The 13,614-nt window shown below is 41.9% G+C and overlaps 1 long non-coding RNA gene across 1 annotated transcript; it reads left to right on the top strand.

The window, feature by feature from the left end:
• Positions 1-11,009: 11,009 nt before the first annotated feature.
• Positions 11,010-12,369, top strand: LOC120805795. The gene is made up of 3 exons (XR_005709602.1): positions 11,010-11,237; positions 11,339-11,435; positions 12,049-12,369. It is a non-coding gene; the product is annotated as an uncharacterized LOC120805795 (long non-coding RNA).
• The last annotated feature ends 1,245 nt before the right edge of the window (positions 12,370-13,614 follow it).

Below are 13,614 nucleotides of genomic sequence, written 5' to 3' on the forward strand. Positions count from 1 at the left end.
CAGTCACAGGTGAGCCAACCTAGTATCCAACCTGCTGTCGTAGCCCATAGAGAGGTTTCTTCTTTCTCTCAATGTAATTATTTTGGCCTAAAAGTGTTAAGTACAATTAAAGAACAGCTTAACTCAAATCTTCAGACAGCTAATTGTCAGTGCAGATATCTCTCATTGTAACATTTTTTAAAAATCCTTAAAAATGGTATTCACTCTACATAATATACTGTATAAAACAACTTATTAACTTGAAAACCATATTTTCCCTGCAGTATCCTTCACTGTGGCTTTGAGCCATGCTCATTTTTCATCTACATCATTTCATTTCATTGAGTTTTAATTAACACAACAAGGATTCACTGTCCTCAAATGACATCACTCGGAGCACAAATTCAACCTCATTAGCTCTCAGTATCTCTTAAACCAAGTAAAATTGCACAATACTGCACCCTGTTTCGGTGTTAAGTGTTAGTTGAAGTACATAATGAATTGATTTGTTGTTCAACCACATATCCCCTAAACTACCCTGCTAAAAAATGTCTGTCCCTGCAACTACTTTGTTATTAATAAGACTGGGAGATAAGGAAATAGCTTTTCTTTACATCAGCTTTTCCACTTGCCCAGCTGTCTTTCCTCTAATCCCTAAAAAGCCAAACACAGAGCCCTCTTTGCTAACTAAATTTAAAAATAGGTAGCTGCCGATCCTCCTTTCTTTTACTTTTCTCTTTCTTAGGCCTCTAACTTGTATGATTTTCAGCAATCTGATTCATCTCAATTGAACTGCCACAAAACTAGTTCTAATACATTTACTCCATTACAAAGTGTCAAGCAACTACTTCTCCTTCATTTGCTGCTTGCCTTCTGCCAGACAGATGGAATTAAACTTGTTACACCACAAATGTAACATCAGCCACTTAAAGAGAAAAGGCATTGTACTGGTCTCAAGACCAGGGCACATTTACAGCATACTGCTATACTGCAATATTCTGTTAAAAGAATTGCCTATTGTGGAACAGAGACTTCTGCTGGCACTGTGTGCACAGTTTCACTCGAAATGCCACTTGTTCATTAAATGAACTGCAGTTCATCCACTTTACAGTTTAAGTTTGGTCCCATTTGAATTCCTTGCGCGGTGAAGACTATTTTGGAGAGTAGGCCTCTGCTTGCCTGTGGTACAGTTATGTTTTTAGGTGATCTATAAAATGTTATTATTTAAAACAAGCTCTTTATGGATTGCTTACGAGGCATGCTTAGCACATGATTGATCTGACCTTTCACAGACGGTCGGTCTTTGGGAAAACATCAGCCTTAACCTTTTTTAGCTGGATTACCCTGCCAGCGTCTCTGTACAAATGTGTGTTTGTGTGTGTCTGTGTTTCTGTGTCTGTCAGTCTGTATGTGTATGTATGTGCATGTTAGTATTGTAAGCACATGTGTCTGTGTGTGTGGTAAAACGCCATCTACAAACACCTGCCTCAGATGCTTTTATAAGGGTTGCTTCACTGAGATGAAAATAATACATTACTGATTGATTGATCAATCATATCTGAAAGGATATCTGCGTCTGTGTGTGTGTGTGTGTGTGTGTGTGTGTGTGTGTGTGTGTGTGTCTGGGTGTGTGTGTGTGTGTGTGTGTCTGAGGGTGTGTGCGCACCAAGGCTATGTACAGCTTGATGCAGAATAGAGATTGATAGAGGCCTGCCGTGAGGAGGATACTCAGTTATCTCCTTGTAATTAAAATCCACCTCATAAAGATTATTGACTCCCCCACCACACAAACCAGCATCCTCCCTTGCTTGGCAGGGTTTGCAAAGCGCTTCTTAAAAAATGAAAAATAGCATATTAAGCAGCACATATTTCCCATTTATGCGGAACATTTAGATGTGGTTAAGTTATCGTAATGTGCAATAAAACCTGGATGTGAAATTTGTAATCCACTTTGGAAAATTGCTTACTGTATTGCTTTAACATCCCCTGAAAGAGCTTTTGAGATGTGTGTGCCAGGTTTATTGTACGCCATAATTTAAAAGTCCTCAATGCAGGCAGTAAATATAAATTTATTAGTGGCAGGTTTAAATAGGCAGACTGAGGTAGTATGAGTGAGTGAATGCTGTGTGTGAGTACATACAGTGTCTGTGTGTGTGTATGTGTTTGTATGTATGTGTGTTTCTTTGATAAGTGCCAACTGAGAATGTGCTCCCTCTGCTCAGCACGCCATTAAGAAAGGTGAGTGTCTGCATGCGGTGTGGATGGGGTTACCGTCTCTATATAGTTCTGTACATCAGCTCCCTCTTGTAAACTAAACCAAACTGACAGGATGTAATTCTCAGTTCCATTTAACGGTTTCTAATTGGGATCAGCGTTTCTTTTTGAATGTGGAGGAAATCATAGTTTTAAGGTTCAGGAGCAAGCTAATCTGCGGTAGACTGGGGTCTGGTTTCCTCCTGGCCCCAGAGCTACTGAACAGGGAGAACCACTTCTGGCACTTAGCTGTGTTATTCCGGCGTGACCACAAAAAATGCGTTTCGTTTCTACATTCCCATGTAAATACAATCAAGGGCCCAGGATGAGGGGCTGGTATTACATCGGTGAGGGTGGGAAACATGAAAAGATTATACAAACACATCATCCTCATACCATATGAGTCATTTTACTTTTCATAGTTAAGATAATATGTGGCAAGGTGAACTGCATGTATTTCTGAACATTTCCCCCTTTTGTTCATATCTTCAGCAGCTGGGGAGCTGTTTCTCTGGGGTCAGATCCCCTGTGTGTCCCCTGGCAGTGATCATCCAGGCCTCGAAAGGCTCCAGACCCCCCAGCCTGTTCCACTGGCGGGCAGAAAGGTATGTATGTGTAGTATCAAGTAGATGGAAGCCTCCGGATTTTCTGAGTATATGAGTTTTAGCTGGATATGCATAAATTCTTAAAGGGCGAGTCCACTCTGCATCACATAGATCTGACTGCTGATTCTGCAGTACTTTCAATGGGTTTAGAGTTTAAAGAATATAGCTGACCTGACCACACCCCAATCAATGATGTCACAGCAGGTGCTTAGCCTTTCAAAGCTGATGAAGACATCACAGATTGGGGTGTTGCCGGAAGTGCCACATGCCCGAATTTTTTTTTTTCAAAATCTCTTGAAATTGAGACTTAAATGTCTTGCAGATTGGTCACTTCCCGGAAAACAAGTGAATCTTTAATGGTGACCTCATCTTTCACAAAGAGGTGTAAGCAAAAAACTCCAACCAATCAACCCATCGCAGATTTGTAACAAATCTCACCACTCTGCTCCTTCTATGTAAACAAAAAGTCTTTCTGTCCTTAACTGACAACTTATTGGTTTATAGTTGAGAATGATTCCTCACTGTGCTGTTTACCACATCAACATTATACTGTATCTTGTTTATTTCCTAATTACAGTTGCATCCCATTCAGCATAATGGAAACAAAAAGTCAATTGTCAGGGGACTCTAGGCGAAAGTCCTCAGCTGCTTGTCATATTGCACTGTTTTAAAGTCAAAAGCGGTTTTCATTTTATGCAGGTGTTTGGTGTTGCCTGTGGCACCTGGCATATGATGGCCCTCAACACAAGTGAGTACCCTATCATCCATCCCTGAATGTCCATATCTCTCTGGTTAATTGTTTTTGGGTCAACGAGAGTCCTTCCTAGTCTCTCCTAGTCTTTCCTCTCTACACTGGTTTCTCTTCCCCTTCTCCAAATTATGTGTTGCTTCTTCTCAAAGCCCCTCCTCACTGACTTTTCACTCATCAAACCATAATTCACTTCAGAGGGAAGCGTCATTAATGCACAGTAGGACCCAGCAGCTTGATGTGTGCTAATTATATTGTGTGTTTTACACGCTTGATGACTTTTGCTTAGTCAGTGATGAGCTCAGTCTCTGGTAATTGTTTTTTGGATATGATGAGTTTATAAAAGCCTGTCTGTGCGGGCATGCGTGTGTTTATCTGGGCGTGTTATGTATGTGTGTTTTTACCCATGCATGTATGTGTGAGTTGAAGAGTGGATGGTGAGACATTTACTATGTGAGCAGGCAGATCCTCACATTTATATGTGCCTATGCATGTGTAGTCTTGCGTTAAGGCTGTGCACATGCATGTATACAACATACACTGTTTTTATAAGTAGCCAGAAAAGCAAGATTATTCCACAGCGCCACACATCATATCCTTCTGTGAACTTAATAATGATTAGCAAACAGTCCAAATTTCAAGATCATTCTGACACATTAAAACTGCATGCAACTTTAAACTCTATCAATCCCACACAAAACTTTGACATGCACCGTCATACATGACACTACACTCCACGACTTGCTTGAATTCTCCACAACCCATATGATCCTTTAGTACTGTACATCACTCAGTGCTATAGCTAGAAATGCTGCTCAGCCTTTGGCTAATCACGCTGATTGGAGGTGTCCTTTGGCTCACCTGGGGGCTTCCAATCCTATTAGGCCAACCGTCCTGAGCCTAGCACACCCAGCAGCCGCTCGTGTTTGATCACTGGTGCTTAGAGCCCACACTTGTCCTCTTATGTTGGTGTTGAGGCATGGAGGAGAGAAGCGGCAGGGTGGAGTTTGGTGGGGGGGTTAAAATGTGATCTCCTTAACTCTCTAGGGGGGCAGAGGGGAGTTCAGTGCCCCACCTCCCTCACTGACACTCCTCTGCTCCTCCAACTGGAGCTGGTCTTTAAGCTTCAGATGTCAGTTGAAAGGCAGAACATTGCAAGTTGTTTCCAAGCAAAAGAAAAAAGATGGGGGGGTGGGAGACTGAAGATTGAGAGAAAGAGGAAGAAGAGGAGGTTGAGTCTGTATGTTTTCACCTTTTACCTTTCAGCTTTTGGAGAGTGCGAGTGGTTGTTTTGTAGTTCACTTACATTTTTCTCAGTTCGCATCCCTCTTTCTTTCTTAATCTTTCCTTCCTCTCTTTCTCAGTCTATGGAAGCATGGAAGTTCTGTCATCTGGTTAGAAGTCAATACACCTGATCCCACTAGGCCTGTCACCTCTTCCTATCTCTACCACATACTCTACCTCACCTCCATTACTCCCTCACTCAACCTTCGTCCTGACTGCTCTTCCCCCTCACTGCACACCCATCACTATTTCTCTCTTGTGTCTCTCCTTCTTCCTCCCCTCCTCCCATTTTGCCCCTCCTCCTCGTCCTCCTCCTCCTTCGTCCACGGGCCAGGAGCGCCCAGTAAGAGCCATGTGTTTCCAAAGTGGACTGGATGGGAAATCGAAGCAGGGCTTCTGTGTTTATCAAGCCACAGCTCCGTCACCTTGCTCCAACTCCCGTCTGGAGGCCTCGGCAAATTGGTGACAGCAGCAGAAACCCTGCAGCACACATGCCCCTTTTTTCCGTGCACACGTCCACACACACACAGCAATGCACCTTGGACTGTTTAGTTTTATTGCTGGTGTCAGGTGAGGAGGTGGAGGTAGGAGTGCTGTCTAATGTTCACCTCACACACACATACACACACACAGACCCACTCACATACACATACACACACACACACACACACAGACACACTCACAGTCATTTCCACCCCTGCCGACACCTTGGCTAACAAGACCTGTGAACCGCGCTGACAGAACTCTGAGACTTGTCAGAGTCCCAGTCATTTAATGCCAAGACCCAGCCCCAGCTCTAACCCAACAGGGTTTCTGTATGCACACCAAGCCACAATGGGCTACGCAGTGATAAACTGAACATAACTTTAGTGTATACTACTGCTCCTCCTGCTTAATATTGTTTAAATAATACCTTTACTACAGTGATCTGCAGTAATTATTTCTATAAAATGCAAAATTACTTACATAGAGTGATATTATAGTTATTTAGATGAAATGTGTGTCTGGTGTGACATGGATCAGTTTAATTTCACCCTCAGTTTGCACCTCATTATGTTGATCTGCACCATCACACGTGACTTCTTTCATCTGTAGATGTTTGAATGTTACTCCTGTCTGTCTTGCCTGTGTAACAGTACATTTATGTGTCTGTGAACCTGCTGTATACAAACACATCTTTGTATGAAGTATCTAATAGTCGTGAGTCATTACAGGTAGTTGTGCATGGACCACTGCCCCTTTTGTTGCATGTATACAGGATGCTCGCTGCTCAATACATTTTTTCATTGCTCCCTCTCTTCTCTTTGGTGTGATCATGTAAGCGGTGGAGAAAGGAGAGTTGATTCGGGCTAGAGCCCTGCACGGCCTTGCTACATTGGAAATGGACTGCACAAACAAACGGCTGGCCTTTGTGCCTAAGCGCTTACAATGATGCCATTTAAGAGAGTATTGATCCAGCCAGTGCAGGGTCAATCATTGGATCAATGGTGTGTGGGTTGGTCGGCTGGAAGGCTGGTTGACTCCATGAATGAATGGATGGGTGGATAACGGATGAATGGACGGTTGGATAATGGATGGATGGATATATGGATTGATTCATGGATGGATTTGAAGACTGATACATGAGGGGACAGCAGTGTCAGGTCAGCACAGACTTGAACTTGTATGTGTCTGAAGATTTCAGTTGTCTGTCCTCTTTTGTGCCGGATTATGTCCGCTCTGTCTCGTACACTTCTCAAAGATCACCACCTACACTGAAATTTCATGTAGGTTCACATTAATGTGATGCTTGTCCTACTCAGAAACATCTCTTTACATAAAGACAGTTTCATTCAACAAAAACAAACAAACTTTGTATTGCTTGGTCATAACTTTTTAAACTTGCTGTAGTCGTTACTCAGGAGGGCACGCAGCACTTAAGTACATCCAGTATGTATGGGAGATAGCTACTTACTACCTGTTAATATTTTTCCTTAGATATACACAAGCTTAAGATGACATCCCTCAAGGAGTTATACTGTGTATATATAAAGCTTTACTGTGGCTTAGGAGAGTGAGGAAAGTAGAGAAATAAATTAAGAAAGAGTCATTGTCATTAGCATGTTCTTGGTTGATTCTTGTGATGTGTTTACACCAGGGTTGATTGACCTAGTTACCCAGCCCCTGGCAGCACAACATGGAGAAATGTAACACAATGTAACACAAGGGAGAGGTGTAGATTCCTTTATTATTTTTACATGTGAGACTCATGTGAGTGAACACACACATGCACTCATACACAGTCACAGCGCATTGATCATCGGGGGCTCACAGAGGTCGTGCCTCATGAAGAAATGAAAAAAGGAAGAAAGCTTATTAAAAATTCTGTAAGAGATGTCAATTGTGCCCTCTGCACATTTCTATGGAAAATTTGTAAATAGGTCCTTTGTAAATAGCTTCTCTCTTGCCAATCACCCTGTCTGCTCTCTGCACAGCAGCATTAAAAATTGATCCTTACCCGCACCAGGCTGAAATGCTAACATCGCTGCCAAATGAGTGATTAAAAAGAAAAACCTTTAATCTTTGCTTAAAAGTGTCTACTGCCTTGGCATGCCTTTCCCCTGTGCTCCCCTATCTTCCAAGGCTGTGAAGGGAAAGAGGGGGTCGCCGTGGGGGAAACGGGGTCACGCTTCATGTAGAGTCAGCACTGTACAGTGATATAGCTCTAGAGTTAAGGGATTTCACTAAGAGCAGATCTAGGAATTGACATGTATGAATTTAACCTTAAGCCAAAGGTTAAAAATACATTTGAGCATTCCACGAGAGGGAGGCAAATGTGTTGGCACTCCTTATAATGGCTTGCAAAAAAAGTGGCTTTTTATCCAAAATAACCATGCAAGTTAACAGAAATCAGCAGGGTTGTATTGGCATGCAGCATAAAATAGTTTGACCTGCCTCCAGCTTGCTCTTTGCAGAAATTGACACTCTCTTTAAATGATGTCTCAATAGTGACATAACAACAGAGAAGTTATAAAACAGAGAACTACAAGCAAAAGATCGGATTAAAAAAGGACAAAAAAAGACATTCAAGTGTTGATCGAAAATGCTGAGAGATGTGTTTGTGTTTCAGGGAGCAGAGAGAAGAACAGAGAATGTGATCACCCTGAACGTGGAGCTCTCTTCAGAGACCTTGTCAGCAATCCCCTACCGACAGAGCATGTAGAGAAAGAAAACACAGTGCAAATAAGATAAACACACCTCCTTTTTCTTGCTCTATAGCTATTTTATTGACTTACTTGCATACTGTATAGCTCAATCTGTAACTCACTAACGCAACAGCTCCCTAACTCTCGCAGTGGATCGCTCCTGATTGATATCTTCCTCTTCCACACTCCCTGCCTGCCTTGTTGATATCCTCATTCCCACGCATCCACTGTTTGCTTCTCCAACCTTTGTTCATTAATTTTTTCCATGTCTTTATGCACGCTGTAAATGAACATATCAGTAATGAGTGATACAATATAATAAGTTGCTCTTGAGTAAACAGCACAGCCCTCAAAACATGAAGTCGTGAATATATTCACTCACCTCTCAGAATATCAGTGAGGACCACTAAATTGTCACCCAGAGCCACACACATATACACACACACACACACACACACTCCCAAGCTCCCGCCCCTCCCCATCTCTCTGTCATTCAGGTGTTTACTGTCATTCATACTCAGGGTTTTGTATAATCCTCTCACCACACCTGAGTGCTCCCCACTCAGTGTCACTGGATTTACTCTCTCTCTCCCTCTTCCCCTCTCCTCCAGTGCACAGCCTTTTTCATTTTGCATCATAGCCATTCTTTTACACACGTTGTCATTTCTTATGTAAATAACCACAGATAAAAAGACAGTACCAGACATTTTAAGATTTACACACACCGCTGGGCGCGTATGTTTTCAGTCATCCCTTCTCATCAGCCAGTTTGTTTGCAGAAGTGTCTTTGCCTGTAGCCATAAATTAGGGGTTGTGATTTAACTCATTGAGACAAAAGAGAAAGACAACGAAACATGAATAAAACAAATGATGTGGAGAAGGTGAGGGGGAGAGAGAGCACGAGGAGGGGAGGGTGAACTGAAGGCAGAAATGGGCCAGTATGTATTTCTGCTCTAGTTTCACTTGAGGAAGGCTTCATTAAGAAGTCTGTTTCCAGAGCATGGCGAAATCTGTGTTTGTGCATGTGCATGTGCGCATGTGCACAGGAGTGTGTATACGTTCATAGGTTAATGTGTGAGATTGTGTCTAATGCACATGCACATTCACGCATACATGCGTGCATGCCCGTAAAAATATTTGTGCGTGTTCACTGAGAGAGATCTCTTAAATAATTTACACCCAGAACTCTCTAATTGGTATCAAGTTTTTAAATGGGGTCAAATGTTGCGGCGCAGTTTCATGCAGTTTTTCTCTTGCCTTAAGTCTGTTGCATTACATCTGGTGCTACAGTGCTTCTGCTTCACTGGACTTGAACCTCTAAATGTTGTATTTTCCTATTGACTGGGGCTCTGCCCCTTAGACTGGAGAAATGTGCTGCACCAGGCTGAGGCTGAGGCTGAGGAGGGATTGTAGTTTTATTGCTGTGGTAGAGCTGTGTTAGTCCATCTATTCATGTCTGTTACATGGAGAACATTCTATGAGAGATCTGGTGAGTCTTTAAACATCAAACAGAGGTACACGCGCACGCACACACACACACACACACACACACACACACACACACACACACACACACACACACACACACACACACACACAGCCACAGAGCCACACAGCCTAAGGCAGCGCACAGAGCTGGTATTAGATTTAAGCCCCTTAATAAAGCCAATTAGAATTATATTGTGCATTGGTGAAGGCAACTTTACCAGGGCAATTCTCTCATCTCCACACATACACATACAGCATGCACATGTATATGCACACATACATGCATTCTGACTGCTGTACGTACACTTCAACCAGAAATAACATGCTAATGTCCCAGTTTTAGGGGTGGATTTACTGTGACATTGTCAAATGTCTTTTCCGTTTTTCAGAACATACAGTCCAGTTTTGGGCAAGTTACTTGGAAGGTTTAATCAAATACTCATTGAAAAGTAATTACATTACTTTACTAATTACTCAACAGCAAAAGTTAGTTGCATTACTTGATTCATTACTTCTGTTACTCAGCACAGCTCAGTCAATGAACCCTTTGAAAACCTGCAAAGCCTCCACACCCCCTACATTGAATCTTCTGTTTTTGTGTGTGGAAGTAGAAAACAAGACAATTTGGTTTAAAAACCAGTCATTTTGGAGAGACTTACTGACCATCTACAGCACCCTATAAGTACCGTCCTCACAGTCAAGCTGTGGTGTTCACAAACCCTCCAACTCTAAACAAAACCAAGTTAATTACCTTGATTTCGGCTTGTCAGTGGCAAATGTTAACAAGATAACTACAAACACACAACATATACAGTAAATTAGAAACCTTTTGGAGTTGACAGGAAGCGTGTTTCTAGTTACCGAAAGGGATTTTTATTGCTACTGGGAGGCTCACTTCTCACCTCCCCACACCTCCAAGACCCGTGCCAAGCTAACACACTCTGGAATGGTATCTCCACTGAATGCAGTGAAAGTGCTGTCAGACCTCCATCAAACTCCTGCTAGGACAGCAAACAAGCCGACCCTTAAATTGTCAAAGTAATGGAGCGTTACTGGGATTAGTAACTGTAATTCGATTAATGAATTTCAAATTGTAAATTCACTGCTGATGACTGAAAAAAGTAACCACATTACCGTCACACTAAAGTAAAGCATGTGTTACTGCATTATTACACCGTCTATACCATGAAAAAGTCACATTGAGCATGAATGTTGCATCAGGCTTGTTTAGCTTTGTTGGCAAAGCAAAGGATCTGAGATTCTCATTTTTAAGAGAGTCACTTCAGAGCTTACAAATTAGCACATGGGTGCTAATTTGTGACAAATCATATCCTATTATATAGCTGAACACCTACTTTGAAATTTTGTCATTTTTGCTATCAAATTCATTTGACTGTGCATTTAAGATACCTCTGTCACAATAGGAACAGCCTAAATAGATATTGTCTATCCTCCTGACAGGAATTCAAGCACAGGATTTGGGATCTGGAGAGACCAGGGGGCTCTGAGGGGCAGGAGAAAGATGAAGAAAGTGAGAGTGCAGAGGAAGAAGAAAAACATGAAGAAAGACCAAACAAAGATGGGGGAGATGGAGTGTTACATGATTCAGCATTTGCCATAGCCAGGTCTGCAACAGGGATGGACAGGAGAGGAAATGACCACTCATCAAACAAATCCCACCGGCGGGATGAGAGGGTGGGTTACAGAACAGCAGGGCCGTGGGAGCTTAGGAAAGAACCACGCAGAAATGGAGCAAGCAGAGACGTAGTCTTCACCACTTTGCATCTTTTCCCTAGGTAAGAGGGAGAGCAATGCCGGCCCACTACCAGCACCTTGCCCCAGCTACTGATAGACCAACAAGCTCAAAGCAGAGTTTTAGCTGAGGCTCTAAAGGTGAGTGTTAAAGTGGCTATCACAAATAACAAATCTTAATGGCCCAGCTTGTCACTGCTGTGTTTCCCATGAGAAGGGTGCATACAGTATATCTTCAAATGGAAACAAACATCCAGGTTTGCACATAATCAATTCTATTTCTTTTACTTTACCTCTTTTGTCCCAGTGAGTATAATCCAAACATCATTTTTACTTTTATTAGAGAGCTAACAGTACAGAGTGAATGAAAACATCAGGATGACCTGGCAACTTGACAGGGCTGCTGGCCCTCAACCTCGTATTTGTTATACCTACTATGAATGTCTGAGAGAGCTACAGTAAGTGGTATTGCACTTTGAGAGGCACTATTGAATTGCTTTACCTGAGATTAAAGAAGAAAGTATACATTAACTGGTTGGCAGGCTTGAGTTGTGACTTTAGTAGTGGACTGCTGAACGAACAGCAACTTACAAACAGTAAGCAGTTAATCAAGTTAAAAAGCCTTCATATCCCTCAGAAACTGATCACATTTAGAAAAAGAACATTGATATACTCTGTATATTTTGGGATTCTCTTTTATATTATAGTATAGCATCAGTGTTTTTTCTTTTTTCATACGTCTTTGTTTTTTCAGGACAGATCTACACATCTGACTGAACTGGTCCAAAAAGCTGGAAGTGATAGCAGCGTTCTGCAGAGTCGCAAGCTAAGACCCAAACCCCTGCCTCCTGTGAGATGCACAGGTCCTGGGGCTCAGAGGGTGGCCACTTGTCACCATTCAAGAACAAGACTACACACTGGCCTCCAGTCTCCGATTTACAATTTTTCTCTGCATTTGACCCCTGGACAACAAATTCAGATGTCTCCTTCCTTCCAACAAGGACCACAAGCCGAAGCCTCTCTTTCTCCAACTTGTTCCTCTTCTGAACCATTCAGGTACTCTCCTACACACAGAAGAGTGGTTTCTTCCTTTAGCACTTCTTGGAAGACTCTACAAAAATTCAAAGATCCAGTCCTATCCATAGGTGGACCTAGAATATTTATCTGATATTTTGGTGTTTGAAACATATATATTTAATCTCTTATGTTTACATGAACTACTTGAAATCAAAAATATTTTTATCATATAACCCCCCAGATAGAACACAGCTCATCCATAAAGTCATCAGCATTTTTACCCAATAGTCCCTGAAATGGCTGGCTATGGGGAGAGAATGTGTACTTTCTGGAGACCACATACAAAGCTAAATACTTTTGGCTCCAAGGTGACAAACAGCCTCTTTAGCTCTGCAAGAGCTCTCCAAAACAGACTCCAGATCAGCATTAAAGAGCTCCACTTTGCCCCACAATGTGATTTGGCAAATATGCTCCTCTTACAAACCATCTCAGTCCAAGACACTCATGAACCTTGACCTCATCTGAAATTATTAGATGTCGGTCTTAGAGTCAAAGCTGCGAGTAGGAGTTGCAGAGTCCCTGAATCACCACATTTCAACAGAACTTGAGAGGGTTGAGGTTTTGTTTTGTTTTTTTACCCTACACACTACTGAGCCACATTAATTTTAATACTTACAGTATGTTGTTTATTAAAGACATAACGCCCTCTAAGATCTTGGCCTCTTGTAAGAAATTTCACGGTGGGGTGTTTTCATGGCTGCCCATCTCTGCAGCATGAGTCACATGTGCATGCTACTATGGCTCTTTTGAGTGTGAGGAAATTGATTTGTTGCAGAGATAATGCTATATGATGAGGTTTCTCTAAGTAACTAGGATTGTTACAGAAAACAGAGCTTCCATTGAGTTTGCTTTGCTCTGTTTTGTTTTTCATGCATCTTAGAGAGGCGTCCTTCATTAGCCTTGCGCTTTATGCAAACTGGTACTTTACCAGTGTCGGCCACAACCACATGGTAATTCCCTTTGTCAGGATTTCATTATTTCATATTTAAGAATCATTGTATAAGGTTTTCAATTACTGTACCACCTGTTATGCTGAAATATTGACTGGATATGTTATTGCTCCTGTTTTGCTTTCATCAGAGTGGGTGTCATTTCATTTGGACAAAGAATACATATGGACATCAAAGCTATTTATTACTTCGATCCCAGTTTTTAAAGGTAAAAAAAAAAGATACTAATGTTAATTTTGTGAGCCTAAACAAAGGTTATTTTAAAAGCATATTGAATTTCTGCTCCGGGAAGA

Source organism: Xiphias gladius, chromosome 19, assembly GCF_016859285.1.
Source record: "Xiphias gladius isolate SHS-SW01 ecotype Sanya breed wild chromosome 19, ASM1685928v1, whole genome shotgun sequence".
Classification (NCBI taxonomy): domain Eukaryota; kingdom Metazoa; phylum Chordata; class Actinopteri; order Istiophoriformes; family Xiphiidae; genus Xiphias; species Xiphias gladius.